The sequence below is a fragment of the Cyprinus carpio genome, chromosome B6 (genome assembly GCF_018340385.1).
Source record: "Cyprinus carpio isolate SPL01 chromosome B6, ASM1834038v1, whole genome shotgun sequence".
NCBI lineage: Eukaryota > Metazoa > Chordata > Actinopteri > Cypriniformes > Cyprinidae > Cyprinus > Cyprinus carpio.
The window spans coordinates 12,000,626-12,016,628 of NC_056602.1; positions in this window are offsets into that span (position 1 = coordinate 12,000,626).

Consider the following 16,003-nt stretch of genomic DNA (forward strand, 5'->3'; position numbering starts at 1 on the left):
AAAGTTGACATGAAACAGTGCTATAAACATGAATTAACAGCTAATCATAATGTGTTTATAAATATGCATGCATTATAATATGATTGCACATCTAGATCTCTCTATTGGCAATATCGATGGATTTTTTTTTTTTTTTTAATGTTATACAGTGCAGCAGTTGGGTTGTAAAAGTAATTAATATAAAAATAAAAAGAAAAGAAAGAAAAAAAAGAAAAAAAAAAAAAAATTAATAATTTTAGTAAACTTTTTGTTTTGTTTGTGTAAATGAACTATAATGCTCTGACAGTATTAAAGTCAAATTTATCTCAACATTTTGACTTTTAGATATAAGAAAAACATGGCAATATTTGATGAGTATCAAATACCAAAAGAGATAAAAATCAGGTAGTAGTGACTGACTCTGTTAGAAATCTTTAAATGGGCCATGTTTTTGAATCTTCTACACCGTACAATAATCCTAAACACAAACCTCAAAAAAACAACACAGAAAGGGGTCACTGAGCTCAAAACCAAGCTTCTGATTGCTATAGCCATTCCAGTCCTTTGAACTGAACCCTACGGAAAATGAGAGGAGTGAACTGAAGAGGAGAAGCACCAACCATGGATGCTGGGAAATCTAAAGGGTCTGGGGTGATTCTGGATGAGGAAATGGCCTCTGATCTTTTGTCATGTGTCTCTCTAACCTCATCAGGGATTATAGGAGAAAATTTAGACCTGTTAAACTGGCAAATGGTTGAGGTTTCAAAAAGTACTGAATTAAAAGGGGCCATTAATTGTGGCCAATGTGTATTAGAGAAAAACATTATTTCATAATGATATTTCCCCCATTTTAAATTATTAGTATCCAAGATGAAAGGACACATTTGTGTTTTTTTTTAAAATAAAAAGACACAAAAGGATTACAATTCAGATGAATTTTCACAGCCTTTTTTGATCATATTTACCAAGGGGGCAATATTGTTGGCCTTGACTGTATATATATACAGTATATAATAATAATATATATATATATATATATATATATATATATATATATAGATATATATATATAATATATAATATTATTACAACTTTAAAATATAGTTGTTCTATTTGACATAGATTTTAAAAAAACAATGATATTCTGTGATGCAAAGCTGATTTTCAGCATTCATTACTCCAGTCTTCAGGATCATCATGTAGCATCCAGTCTATCACATGATCATTTAGATTCATTCTAATATTTGATTTATTATGAGTGTTGGCAACCAATTCTGCTGTCTATATATTTGATGAATAAAAGGTTAAAAAAGAACTGCATTTATTAAAAAAAAAAAAAATTCTAAAATATTATTCTAATAATATATTTTCTTTACTATCACGTTTTATCAATTTTAACACATCCTTGCTGAATTAAAGTATGATTTTATTTAAAAAAAAGAAAGAAGATAAAAAAAATTATCTGACCCCCAAATTACTGACCAGTAGTGTTATTGTTATTACAAAATATTTTATATTTACAAAAACATAGCTTCTTTTTTTTTTTTTTTTTCATCAAAGTATCCTTAAAAAATGTACACATGTACTGAAAAAATATTAAGCAGCAGCAGAACTGTTTCCAACCTTTGATAAATGAATCATCATCTATTAGAATGATTTCTAAAGGATCATGTGATAATGATCCTAAAAAGCCAGCTTTGCATCACAGGAATAAATGATAATTAAAGTATAATAAATTTAAAAACAATATCTTTAAATTGTAATAATATATCACAATATTAAACATTTTTTCTGTATTTTTGATCAATGCAGGCTTGATGAGCCGAAGAAACTTCTTTCAGAAACATTAAAAATAGTAAGTTTCCAACTTTTGACCTGTACTGTATGTACTATATATATATATATATATACATATTATATATATAATATATATATATATATATATATTATATATAATTGTACTAATGTGTGTGTTGTGTGTGTGTGTGTGTGTGTGTGTGGTGTGTGTATATTATATTATAAATAGAGATATAAGCTCATGTTTACTTACAATCAACCCTGGTTCATTTTCAGAAGGGGAGGGTAAGCCTAAATGCTTCGGTTGAAGCCTCATTTCAATGAAATAGTGTTTTACAAACATTTACAGTTTCCAGTCAAACAAAGGTGAATAAACGTGCCATTTGGAATACAAATGTTTGATAAATCAACCTTATGTTTTTAATTTTAAAGCATTCAATTAATTTTTGTCTTAGTTCTATTTAAAATTTAGGCGGATTCCTGGTTAAAGACACAAGGTGTAACGTGGTAGCAAGATGCATAGTTCATCCTCATAGCGGTCAAATGCTGTTGTAGTTTCGTTTCTGACGGTGGTTACATCTGCGTTAATTTTGGATACATGCATTCACACAGAGAATAAAATGGTAATGAGGGGACCGGCGCCTCCCTATACGCAGCGTATAAGGGACGCAACTCCCACGGCAGGGCACCATCACAAGTTATTATAAAAAATATAAAATAAAATAGATGAAATAATATGAAAAAACCAAAAAAAACCATGGTTCTTGTAGTATCTGGTAACCCAGTCATGATTAGAGCAGATGGTGTCAAAAACTCAACTCTGGAGGGCCGTGCGCTCTGCAGAGTATTTGTTCCCGGCCTTGAAGGAAGCACACATACCATGTTAGCTTTCACATTAAGCCTGAAGGTCTTGATTAGTTGGATCAGGTGTGTTTACTTCGGGTTGAATCTAAACTCAGCATGGCTCGGGCCCCTCCAGAAATTGAGTTTGACACCCCTGGGTAGAGGTCAGACTTTTAACCACAAAGGTTGCAGGTTCGTGGTCTCAGGCTTCTGCCAGGGACTTGTCGCTGGGAGGCGGTAAATGTTCAGTGCTCTCTCTACCCTTTAAAACACGACGGGAGGCTGAGTGAGACCTTTGAGCAAGGCATAATCTATTTCTCCCTATGATGATTGTGTATGTAGGGATAAATCTGTAATCATTGTTTTTTTCAGAGTTTTTTCAGAGAGACTGTTTATGATTTATTGGGATTATAAAAATAATTTATAATACAACCCAGCGTTAAATACAACCCAGTGTTCAGTAAAATGTGGACAAACCCAGCGACTGGGTTTTTTTAAATCCAGCATTTGGGTTACTACCCAGAAGGTTAAGTTAAACATTTAACCCAACCACTGGGTCAAAAGAACACCAAACGCTGGTTTTTGTCCCTATTTTACCCCTTTGTATTTAACCCAGCATTTTATAGAGTGTGGCTTATTAATTACATTGTCATTTCTCAAAGTAACATTTTGTTCCCAAGAGTTGTGATATTTTTAGCGGTAATCTGTGCTAAACTATTAGTGTATAGTGATAAAGTGTAAAAGCCCCTATAGGCCTACTTAAGGCAGCGTTCGTGAACAACTTTTTTGGCTTTACACATTTAACACAGAAATTTGGTGTGTATGTGTGTGTTTTGTGTATTCAGGTTGTCTTTCTTGAGCTGTTGTTTTTATTTCAGTAATGCATTTTAAAACCCAAAATTCAAGTATTCAGTTGCAACAACTTTATTATACATACTGGACAATACTGGATAAACAATCAACACATGCAACTGGAAAATGGCATTTAAAAACTGCAGAGGCCACTCATATATAAATATCTTAATGAAGGGAAGCCACAGATGTCACCAACCCACAAACTGTTCATCTGAACAGCCAAAGTCGCATATGAGCAAACAACTGGACAACACTTCAGTTCGAACTAGTTTCAAAGTCGTCCATAGGAATGGTGGAATACTACAGGACTTTTTGGGAGTGGTGTGTCGCCTTCTTTTATACTCTCCTGGAAACAAATCCATCGCCCCCCCCTGGGACAACAAGCCACTTTAGGAAGGAAGAAAGCTCTCAGCGTTCCATAACTGTGACAATGAGTGCTTAGCCGGATGTAAACTAAATGCCTGGCTTTTTAAAAGTATGTGAAGTTCGAGGCAAATAAACTCTTTAAACTAGATGTCAGAGAGTGGTACTGCCCGTCTGTTACCCGTAGAACAAACTGTCTGTACATTTTTTTTTTTTTTTTTTTTTTTTTTTGTTTTTTCACATTTCACATGACCGCTGAGCAGAAATGAACGTGACATTGGTCAATTTATATGTCAGACGGAGGGCCTCTGGGAGGGTCCCGTGGCACATGTAAGCTGCCTGGACTCCAGTCCCTTATGCTGTTGTCTGAATATCTCGCTGTTCAACGGTTATGTTGAATGAGGTCTGCTTTCTTCTGGTTCTGTATATCATAAACCAGCAGCCAACACAAGTAGCCAGACCCACCACGAAGCAGAGAGAGCCATCGGGATCACAACCTCAGTAGACTCACAGCAGAAGACATCGTCTGCAAGGAGAAAACAAGACAGAAATGGAAACACTTCCTTCCCCTCACCAGCGCACTCAGATATGGTCAATAGTATGATATTTTTTTCTACATGAATGGAAGAGATATTCACAGTTATGTTTGGTGTCAATTTGACTTGGTCTCAGTTTGACTAGTTACAATGGCTCATATCTTCAAGAAGTAGACTTAAGGGTAATACAGTACTCTAAGACCCATTCCTCAGACTTGCCCTGGTTAATATGCGCGTGCCAGAGTTTAGCTCCAACCCTGATCAAGTCATCGCCTGTGATTCCTCATAAGTGATCCTCAAAGACATGATGGGCATGAGTGGAGCTTCCGATGCGCTGATTAGAGTTTTAGAGCTAACCCTGCATCAAAGTGGTATCTCGAGGTCCCTGATGAGATCCCTGCCTAAGAGAGTAGACATAAGTTAATTTCGTAGAGGGTGATCATGCAAATTACATTGATTGGCAAAAGGTTGTAAACTATACTTGATCGATTGCAAATTTGAAGTTGTGTTGGTCTGAGTCCTAAGGAGTGTTGCAAGAAGATTAGGAGCCATAGAGCCCGTTCTAGCAGGAAAGTGTCCATACACTCCAATTGGTCCCAGAGTTGAGGATGCTCTTTACTCTAGCTCTATCTTGAGAAGTTATGACTTGAATGTAGTTGACGATTTACTGGATGGCTGTAAGTGGCATAATATATATTTACCCTGACTGGTAAGAATTCTGCACAATGACCCGATTCAGTTTTACTCTGAAATATGCTCTAATAGATTATGTTAAATCCATAACACTGCCCTAGGTAGTAATCGGCTACAATTATGTTTAGGGTTGTTGTCTGGGGGGTTTTTTTTTTTTTTTTGGAGCTTGACAGCTGGATCAGTGTAGTGCTAAGAATGGGTTTTCATTTAAAACAGTGTGGAGTCCCCTAGCGTGGAGTGGGTCAGCTTCAACCGCTTATAATGTATTTTCCTGAAATTCGGAGGGTATCCCATCTTTTACTCTATAGCTTTTATCGTTGAGGAAATTATATTAGTCAGCTTAATTCTATTGATAATGGTATTTACGTCTGGTTATTGTGCTGTAATTGGCAATAATAGAATATTTACCTGAATGAGCAATCAATGTCACGGCATTCTAGAATATGATTTCATTTTACTCGTCTAATGTCCAAGAATGACTAATAAGTTTATGTTTATGAGATCCATATACCAACCGCTAGGGACTTCAAAGGGCTAAGAATTAATGTTAATTAGAGTAAAATAACAGACTGGCATGAGTAGTCAATAGGGCTATAATTGGTTTTCCAATTAACCACGTTTGGGGGGGGGTCTTTAGTTGACTGCTTCGAACATTTTTTGAGGTCAGCTTCATCTCTCCTTATAATATTATTCTTATGACTATATGGTGAGAAATACAGCATGAGTATATAAGTTACTTAGAGGAGTTGTTAGTCCAGCTGGTTCTATGATAATGGTCATGACGGCTGGGGGGGTGTTTTTTTAGAGTTTTGTGTCTTATGGGACTAAATAATATACTAGAACGAGGCAAATATGGCACGGGCCTTCTAGAAGATATTCAGTTGCCTCTGTCCTATGTCCAAGACTTGACGAGTTTGTGAGTATGAGATCATACAACCACCGTTTGCGACCAAGTTGTTAAGAAAGCTATTAATAAGATTCATAACATTAAAGAGTTAATAGAATTAAATGCTTTTAAAATTGACGTCAGCAGTGGGTCTCAACTCCCTGCTTCTAGCACATTCATGGAGTTCATGTCATCTCTCCTGACGATCTAAATCAGTGTTTTAATAAGGAAGACAAATGTGCACGAGGGTTTCACGAGGCCTGGAGTTAAGAAACCTGGTGTAGCAAAGTGCAGTTGAGATCATGTGTCACTTAAAAACAGGTGAATGCCAACCAAGCCCACAGACAGTTTTGTTGGGTCCCTTCCAATGAACTTGAACTGCATCTCTATAGGGTCCGCTAGAGGGCGCAGTGTCTCATTCCCCACTCAGGGAACCATGGTACATAATTAACCTGAGACGTTCCATTTTCAAGGGAACTTCGAACTGCGTACCTCTATCGACCCTAGAGGAGCGCAGTGTCCTCATTCCCCTGACTCAGGGACAGCATGGTTACATAAGTACACTGAGACGTTTTGTTTGAGCAGTGTATTCCTTTAGCATCTGTGTAGTTTGGTCGGCAACTTCTTGTTGATGGTGTTAAATGGATTGCCCGCTTTGGTCAATATAGGGCCAATTGCAGTGTGAATTGGCCTTGAGGATAGTGTGTATGTAAAAAACACACTAGAATCAGCAAGTTTTTAAAATATGAAACAGGCTCAATGTGCTGGGAGCTGCTAGCTCAAAATTATCATAATTGTTGTTAGTTTGCAGTAATTAGGAGAACATACAAGATCCCACAATATTGTACTTCAGGTATGTCATACGTATATTCTATCCTCACCCTAGACAGTAACATGGAATCTGTATTCAGTCACTGTTTTGCCACTGAATGAGTTATCGAATAGAGTCCCGCGTGTTCAGTTGTGGTTTGTGTGATGGTCCAGAGATTCCAGTCTTTTTGTCTAGTCCAGTCTGTCCTCTGAATCTCCCATCAGGGAACATCATATTGTGTTGAAGCTTCAGCCTCTGCATTGATTTTCAGCCAATCAAAAGACTTTTCAGCTCCAAACTTCCACATTAGACAGATCCTCTTTCTGTATTTCAGTATATTTGTTTGTAACTAACAGAATGTCCCATCCATCCACGGATATCATCTGCAATCAGCTCACAAAAACACTGGAAACAGAGACAGTTTGGCACAATGAATGTGGTTGTTAAAGTAAAATAAGTATTTTCTTTTGAAATGAACCCACAAACTTTTAAGAATTTAAAAATGTCCTAACTTACCTTTACGCAAGATCACAAGACCTGAATCTGGATTTCAACAGTGATATACATAAATCTGCTAGAACTGGAACAGCATGTCTTTAACTACCAGCCAGATGCCCAAAAGCACAAAGAGCAAAAAACAAACCGGTGAAAACATTTTCTTCAACAGATCAGGGGTCTGAAATAGTATCACTAAAGAAATCTGCAAGTAGAACCTCGTCTGTGGTTAAGAGTAAATCTGTATAGAGAAAATCTAGGTCTGTTCGAGATTAAAAAACTGTCTGAGACTCTAGTGAGGGACTGTGTCTGCCTTTTGTGTGCTTTGCAGCTGTTACTTTTTTTCTTTTTACCCACAGTCTGTGTTGTCACAGCTTGTGAGAGGATGCTTGTACTGCATGGACAAAACATTGTTTGGACTATAGACGTTTTGATATAATAAGTCTCGGAAAATACATGCTCACGTGGATACTGCTTAGGATAATCCTCCAAACTGGAAACTTAAAATAATAATATTAATAATAATTTGTAATTTTAAACTCTCAGAAAAAAGGTACAAAGACGGTCCTGTGGCGGTACCTTTTCAAAAGGTACACTTTTGTACCTTTTAGGTATTAATATGTACCTTTAAGGTACCAATATGGACGGTTTAGGTAAAAATGGTTGCACTTTTGAAGTAGGTACCGTCCCAGTGACAGCTTTTGTACTTTTTTCTGAGACTGTACACTATTTTGCCATATGAAGTTTTATATAATATGGTACTGTATGTCATTCAACACTTATACCTAGTACATGTCATCAGCACCATGTCCTAATGGTAGCGTTTTTTTTCTTTTTCTTTGTCTATATGTTATTATGGTTTTTCTGTATGGACCTACCAGAGCACACCTCTATTCTGTGCACATGTAAAGTCGTCAAAACCTCAGCAGGTTTCATTTTGACTCACAAAAACAAGCTGTTCACAGAACAAACTGCTTTGTGCATTTACGAACATTGATTCTTTTTTTCAAAGTGCCTATACGCAGATTTTATTTATGTTCCTAAACCCAATTTTGTCCCAGGTTTTCAAGCATAAATGGTGGTCCACATAAACAATCATGGTAAGTGCAATTGTAATCAGCAGGAGATAGGAAGGCTGAATCATGTAACCTGTGACAAGTCAATTTCTTCATTCTCCATGTACCACTCTTTCACAGTTTGAGCTTGATGAATCTTGGTTTTGCCATCCTGGAATAGCCATGATACATCTTCTGACAGGATTGTTTAAGAATTTAAAAGTTATACACACTAATAAATAGGGTTAAAAAGTACACATATCAATCCATATAGACATAGACAATATCAAAGCGCAATAATCATCCAGTCATAGACTTTCAAGTAAGGCACTATCTGCCTATTTAATTCCATACCGGGTCTTTTTACTTTACAGTGGTGTTAAATTTGTGCCCATATTGAGGCTTTCACACAAGTGACAGACTTTGGGCGGATTTGTAGGTTATGGTAGAAACTAATTTATTGTTGTTACATGTTTGGTGTCACTTATCCCTTAGGTGGCAATAGAGTGCGGGGTGTGGGTTAAGTCGTTTTGTTTGTTTTTTGTTTGGCTAGTGTGGGTTGTCAAGTTGTGTTTCCTCTCAAAATGCTGAGCCGTGAAAGAAATTTCTTTACAGTAGTCAGCCATTTCAGATCATAATACTGCATTTGTTTAGCCTACGTTGGCAATAACCCGATAGGCTTCCCGTGATTTTTTCAGCAAACAGTTCTCTTGTCGGTACAATCATGTGGTGATGGGGGGAGGAAACGAAGCTTTGAAAAAGATTCGAATCAATTGAACCAAATGCTGCGCAAAATGATTCACTGTTTTCGAAACGCCGCACGCAGGTGACTCCTGGTCGGACCCAGTGTAAATGCAACAAAAACACCGCAACAATATGCATACAAATTTTTTTACAAAACCCATTACAAAGGTTTTTAGTGAGTATGCAAAGTTATAATCTATAAAATGCTTAACTAATCGCGTTAATTAATTATTAAGTGTATTGATAATATACATCCTTTTATCAAACTTGAGGGTTTTGTCTGTTCTATAAATGCTCAGCTGTATACAGGCCAAATTAAGAGACCTTTAAAGTACTAATATTGGTTTTTTTCTTTTTTTTTGTTTTTCTTTTTTTTTGTTTGTATCTTTTTATGATCAGAAAAACAAAAACCATAAAAAATGGATCTGGAGCAACAACATCGCCCCCCAGTGGCAAAACTTGTTGCTTTGTTTCCTTTTTGTCATTTGATGATTAATTGTTTTTGTTAGTTGTTGTTGCGTTCTAATCCAAGTGGAATTGACTACGACAACCAACTTCTTAAAGTCCCATACACGCAGCAAAGACGAATAATCCTTAATCGCTTCCTCCTAGACAGCATTTGAGAGAAGAAGAAAGACGAATAATAAGACTCATTATAATAAATAACCTACAATCAATATATGAAATTGAAACATACCATAATCAACAGAATTGTTCATGCCGGTGTGATTTTTCTTCTTCGCCTAAGCACAAACACCAAGGACTTGCAGCATGTGGAAGGTCTACTCAATTTCTAAAAATCCTCCACGAAATCTAACATTACGGTCCGTCGTTGTTGGTCGTGATGATGCATTAGATGACTTTTTCACAATATTCACGTTTGATTTCAAATGATTCGTTGTTCTCTTCAAAGCATTCGTGAACTTTTTTCAAATTGTGACACACGTTTCTGAATCTGAATCACTGGATGTTGAAACCACACTGATTCATTCAATCACTAAGTTTCGAGTACGATCAGAAGTGGACACAGACTAGAGAGTATTACGATTACCACCGAATTAGGTTTACTAAAATACGGTTTGAAGAAATCGCGACAGCCATAATGTTAGGAAGATGTTTCCTGCTTGTTCGTTGTGTTTTTTGTTCTTGCATACGGTAGGAGAGTCTTGCTGGGATTCGCACAACCACATTAGGTTTCAGTTTAAAAAGCATAATATTTCTCTATTAATCTTAAAAAAAAAGGGAATTTTTTTTTTTTTTTTAATTGTTTTTTTATTTAGGTCTTTTTTACGGACCTGAAATGGCTTGTGGTAGGCTACATATATATATAGTATATATATGCTTTGAAGAGAACAAATAATGTTATAATATACAGAACAAGAGTAAAAAATGGATTTTAAGGGATAGTTCACCCCATAAAGGCAAATTCTGGTCTTCATTAATTTCTGTCTAAAGCCTCTCGCCTGCTGTACAGACAGAAAAGATATTTGGAAAATAATGTTAATATCTAAACAGATTCTTGGGTCCCATTCACTTTCCATAGTATAGTTCTTATCCTATACCTACCTAGGTGAATCGGACTCGGATCTGCTTGGTTACAAACGTTCGTCAAAATATTCGTCCCTTTGTGTTCGGCAGAATAAGCAATTTTATCCAGGTTCGGAATAACTCAGGGGGGAATAAATGATGAAAGCCAACTGACCCGATGCCCTTTGTTTTTGTTGTTCATTAGTTTTGCTATTGCTACGATTGATTACGTTAATTTTGTTTAGGCTGATTTTTTTTCATATATATCCTTTTGTAACTCGTACATATCCTCCTGTGTTCAGTATTTTCGTATCAATCTTGGTTGGTGCTTGTCTGGCAATCAACAGCCACAATGTTTAATGTTTGATTTCAGGTGTGTTTGGTGATCACAGTTAGTTGAGTCTGGTGTCAGTGATTGGAGGGAGATTCTGCAACTCGACACACCATCCTTACTGAGTAGAGAAAGGGCATGTGATAGACTGGAGTTTTGGACCAAACAGCATTCTCATAGCTAGAGTCAACAGCGTATCTAATACAGCAAATGTATATACTGATGTTCTTGGTGATAGTTTCAGAGGGCAGACTGCCCATAAACCAGCCGATTGGAGATCTCAACTCACAAACATCAGAACAGACACTCTGGACTTTACAAACTCCCCCCATCCATGGCAAAAACATAGACATGGTTAATACAATGTCAGTGGTGAGTATGTCATGGTTATTTCAGTCTGATAATTTCCAGAAAAATTTCACATTCACTCCCCCACCTACACATTCCTTCCAGTTTCTGAGACCGAAACCGCGACCTTTGGGTTACAAGTCCGACTCTCAACCATTAGGCCCAACTGCCTTAAACATTAAATTAATTGTATAAGCAATACCTGAGATTATCATTGCCATATATCTTGAAAAACAAGAACGTTCAAACTGTCAACTCACAATGAATTAACCAAGGTTTTATTCTATGATTGTTTTAGAAACTCTGTTTGTTTTCTCAGTAATGCCTAAAATGGGATAATATTTTATGAATTTGATTATGTACTTTGTTTCTGTTTCGTTGCGAGCCCGCCTACATGATCGTCTGATTGCTGGGGTTTTTGATTGTACAGTACATCAGTAGGCATCCTCAAGTTTTGTCTGTGTTTTTAGAAAGATAATTTTGATCTCTGAGTAACTGTTCTTTGCATTTCTCCAGTGGTGTCTGATAAAAGAGATGGGCTTGAGATTGTGCCGGTAATGAAGGGGGATTATGTCATTCTACACACTGATGCTGCTGAAATACGAAATATCATCTGATACAGTGGATGTTTGGGAAACACTGTGATATGTACATTTAACAAAACGTACCAAGTCCCCGCCATCTTAACAAATTAGAGGTGGATCGTGACACTGGGATCTCTCAAAATCAGGAGCATTAGAACAGAACAGTGTGGGACTTATAACCTACAGATGATCAGCAGCACTCACACCATACAGAATAGATTCAATATTACTATTTTTTGGTGAGTACTTTAAGAATTAAAAATCACAGGTTCATTCGTTCCTTCTGTTAAAGTGTAGATAGTTCACAACTAAATGTAAAGTGTCTTCATTTAGTCCGTTATGAGGGCCAGATGTAATCGAGTAATTCTGTGGACTGAATAAATTATAAGGCATGAATTTCAGTATTTCATGAGTAAAATGCAAGCAAATGCCTGTCTTACACAGAAGGACAAAATCCAGCATATCATTAAAATAAAAAAAAAAAAAAAAAATCAGCACTTCAAGTTTCTTCTATTTCATGTATATAAAGGATCCTGTAGATAATAAATCGCCTTTCAGAAACCAGAATTTTCACAGTATGTGAATCATGAAATCATTTAGTCTTTTCGTACATTCCATCTTGTGAATGAACATGTTGCAAAATACATTTCATCCATGCAATGCACGTTCTCTGGAGGACATAAGCATTTTGTTTATCTCAGGTGTGGTGTCCAAAAAATGTTAAAATTAATAACCATGTCAGATAGTAAAGAAGTCCTGTTATTGGTAAACATTGGTAAAAAAAAAAAAAAATTCTTTTACATTTGTAACCTGTATTGTCCTTTACATAACTGTTTCTGTTCTCTATCATGTCAGATAGTAAAGAAGTCTTTGTTGTTATTGGTAAACATGGGTGAAAATGCTTTCATCTCCCGGTTGAATATTACAGTTCGTTGTTCTCCATTTGTGTTTGGTGATTCAGATGCAGTGAAGTCTGTATCAGTGATGGAGGGAGATTCAGTCATGCTCTAGAATCTGATATTACTAAAAATATATGATGAGATACAGTTTTGAATATGACGACTCCATTATAGCGAAAATCAGTAGAGCTGCCCAAAACTTCTCTACATTTGATGTTCCTGATGGTAGATTCAGACACAGACTGAAGCTGACAATCAGACTGGATCTCTGACCATCAAACAACATCACAAATCAACACATCTGGATTCTATCATCTACACATCTTCAACAGCAGACACACTGTACACAAGAGTTTTTCGTTGTTAATGTCTGCAAGTAAGTAACCTTCTAAATGTATTACAGTATTATATGCAGATAATTTTTTAAATAAAACAAATTACATTTTAACTTTCAAAAGGTGTAAACTGTATCTGTGGCATAGTGTCATTGAGACAATATACAAATGGCCTTTTAATTAGATTTAAAATCTCTTAAGTATATGTGTAATGTTTTTCATTCATAGCATGTGCTTGATTCTGTAACAGATGTAGTGAAATACATAACAGTGAAAGTGGGGGGAATCTTTTACCTCTAGACACTGGTGTTCCTGATATACAGAAGTATGGTCAGCTGCTGTGGAAGTTTGGAGGTAATGATACTCCTCGTATCAAAATCAATGGAACACATCCGGTCCTTTTCTACACATGAGAGATTCAAAGACAGAATCCTTTATCATGAAAACGGGGGGATCTCTCACCATCGAAGATACTAGATTTGAACATGCTGGGTCTTATCGCATAGAAATGAGCAGCAGAACAGGACAACCTTACTTAAGAGATTCAGTGTTCTTGTCACTGGTGAGTAGCTCATGATTTTTTAATATAATAGTGATTTCTATTAATAGTGATTTGATTTGCCTGGTCTTACTATGCACTAAATTATTTTAATAGAATATTTACAAGATACTCTCAATACTTTTTTGTGCAAAATAATATATGTAAAGACAATAGTATTTAATAGTTATTAATGCTCACCTTTTACAAATAAAAATCAAATAATTATAAGAGAGAAAAATAATTTTACACTTTTTTATTTAACTGACTACTTTTTATACTACTGAGTTCTAACTAAAATAAGCCTTGTATTCACATTAACACACAGCAATGCAAAAAAGATGAAAATAGTGAAGAAGAAAACCCTAATATTTTTATGTGAAGTTACATTAGAGGCTGGCATGCTCATTTATAATTTGTCTTCAACACTTAAAATTATATTTATAGTTGGAGTTCACTGTGTTTTTTACAGATCAGACATATTCACATTATGTCTGTCTCTCTTTAGCTTCTACAGTATCTTGACCTTGAACACCCAGGCTCTATAGCAGCAATGGTTTTTGGTAGTGTTCTGATTTCTAACTTTTGGTTGCATCATCTATTGCAAAATCTCTAAAAGGGGGCAAGTATCATCTAAAGATCTATAGCAAAAAGTAAACACCTTTATTTTACAAAATTAGAATTTAATTGTGTGTCTGATTATTTTTTTCAGTGCAGAATGAATAGAATCCGACAAAGGGCTGTCCAGCAATGAGGTAAGATACTTACCTCTCCTTAATGATCTTAATTTCACAATTGTCTCCTTTCACTGTGCTGGCAAAATAATCCTAATGGAAAATTAATATTTCAAACACAAGTTGCTCAGTGACAGATGCCAGATGTGCTGATGTTCTGTAATTTTAAATTAAAATCTTTGCATTCTGTGATTCATTGTTTGTTTTGTTTTGTACAGGACAAAAATACAGAAAAGTCACATGATCTCGGAGGACGAGTGCTGAGGGGATCCCAGCAAGATCACTTGTGCAGCTATTACCCTAACATAATTTATATTTGAAGGTAAAATTAACAAACCTTGCCACTTCATATACCTCAGAACAAAACATTTGTTTGTCATTGTCAAAACTTTAGGTGATTAACTAACTCAGGGAGTATTCCAGAAAGTAAGTTATGTGACATACATCAGAAAAGTTTTCTCAGAGTAAACAGATAACCTCAACTTTCAGTTCCAAAAACTGAGGTACTTTTTTTGTACATTACATACTCTAAGTAGCCATAAAAACTTATTCTATAAACATTCTCTTAAAAGAGTTCTAAAATCCACTAAAAGGAGTTCCCTAAAATCATTCTCTGTTCTCAAATGTGGGTACTTCTGCCAGCATTTATAGGAACTATGAAAAAAATCCTCCAGTGTGAAAGCCTCTATTACGTGCATGTTTTTTTTTCTCATTGCCTTTAATTGTAATCTGCATATAATTTATGTATTACTGTAAGTCATCTTGGAACTTTAAAAGTTTAAAAACAAATATGAATAAGAAGAATAGGAAAATACCAGAACCAAAAACTGTTAAAGGGGTCCTCGGATGTTAAATGTACTTTTAAAAGTTGTTTGAACTGAAATGTGTGTTAGCAGTGTGTGTACACAACCAGACTATAATGATAAAAATTCACCCAGCGTTTTTTTTTTTTTTTTTTTAATCTCTTTAAATGTTTTGCCCCCCAATCTCAGATGCCTGTCTGTGTGACATCACAAAAACATGCCCCATGCCCATAGTTTGATTGACAGTAGGGTTTCAGCACAGATTGCACTGATTGACTGTCATCAGTCCACCATTGTTTCACAACCGGAGCAGATGTACTGTAGACAAGAATGACTGTTTCTGTTCCATAAAATCAAAAAGCATTCATCTAAAAACTCCTATTGTTACTTTTGATAAGCTTACTTTAGGCTAAATGAATGAATGTCATTGCATATAGGCTATTTTCATCTTTTAAATTACGTCAAAAAGAAGTAAAGTCTATGCCAAACTACCTATTTTATGTAACTTTAAAATAGCTAGATCAGACAAATTTACCTCTTTTTAGGTTTAGAGTGAAAATTTGATATCATCAAAGTGTTTTGTTTTCAGAATGATGAAGACTCGGAACTATAGCTGCCCAAAATAGAGAAAGAAAAAAGGTGCCCGGACCAATAGATTTGGCCTAAGCCCAGAATGTTTATAATGTCTGGCTCCGCCCCTGATCTGACTTGCCTCTCAACTATCTCTTATTTACTAAATCCTCAGAGGAACATTAATTAACCCTTAAAGACCTAGAACATTTTTTCTTTGTTTTTTAAGACCTATTCTACCAGTCAGCATCAAGTGTCATATATCATTATAAACAGG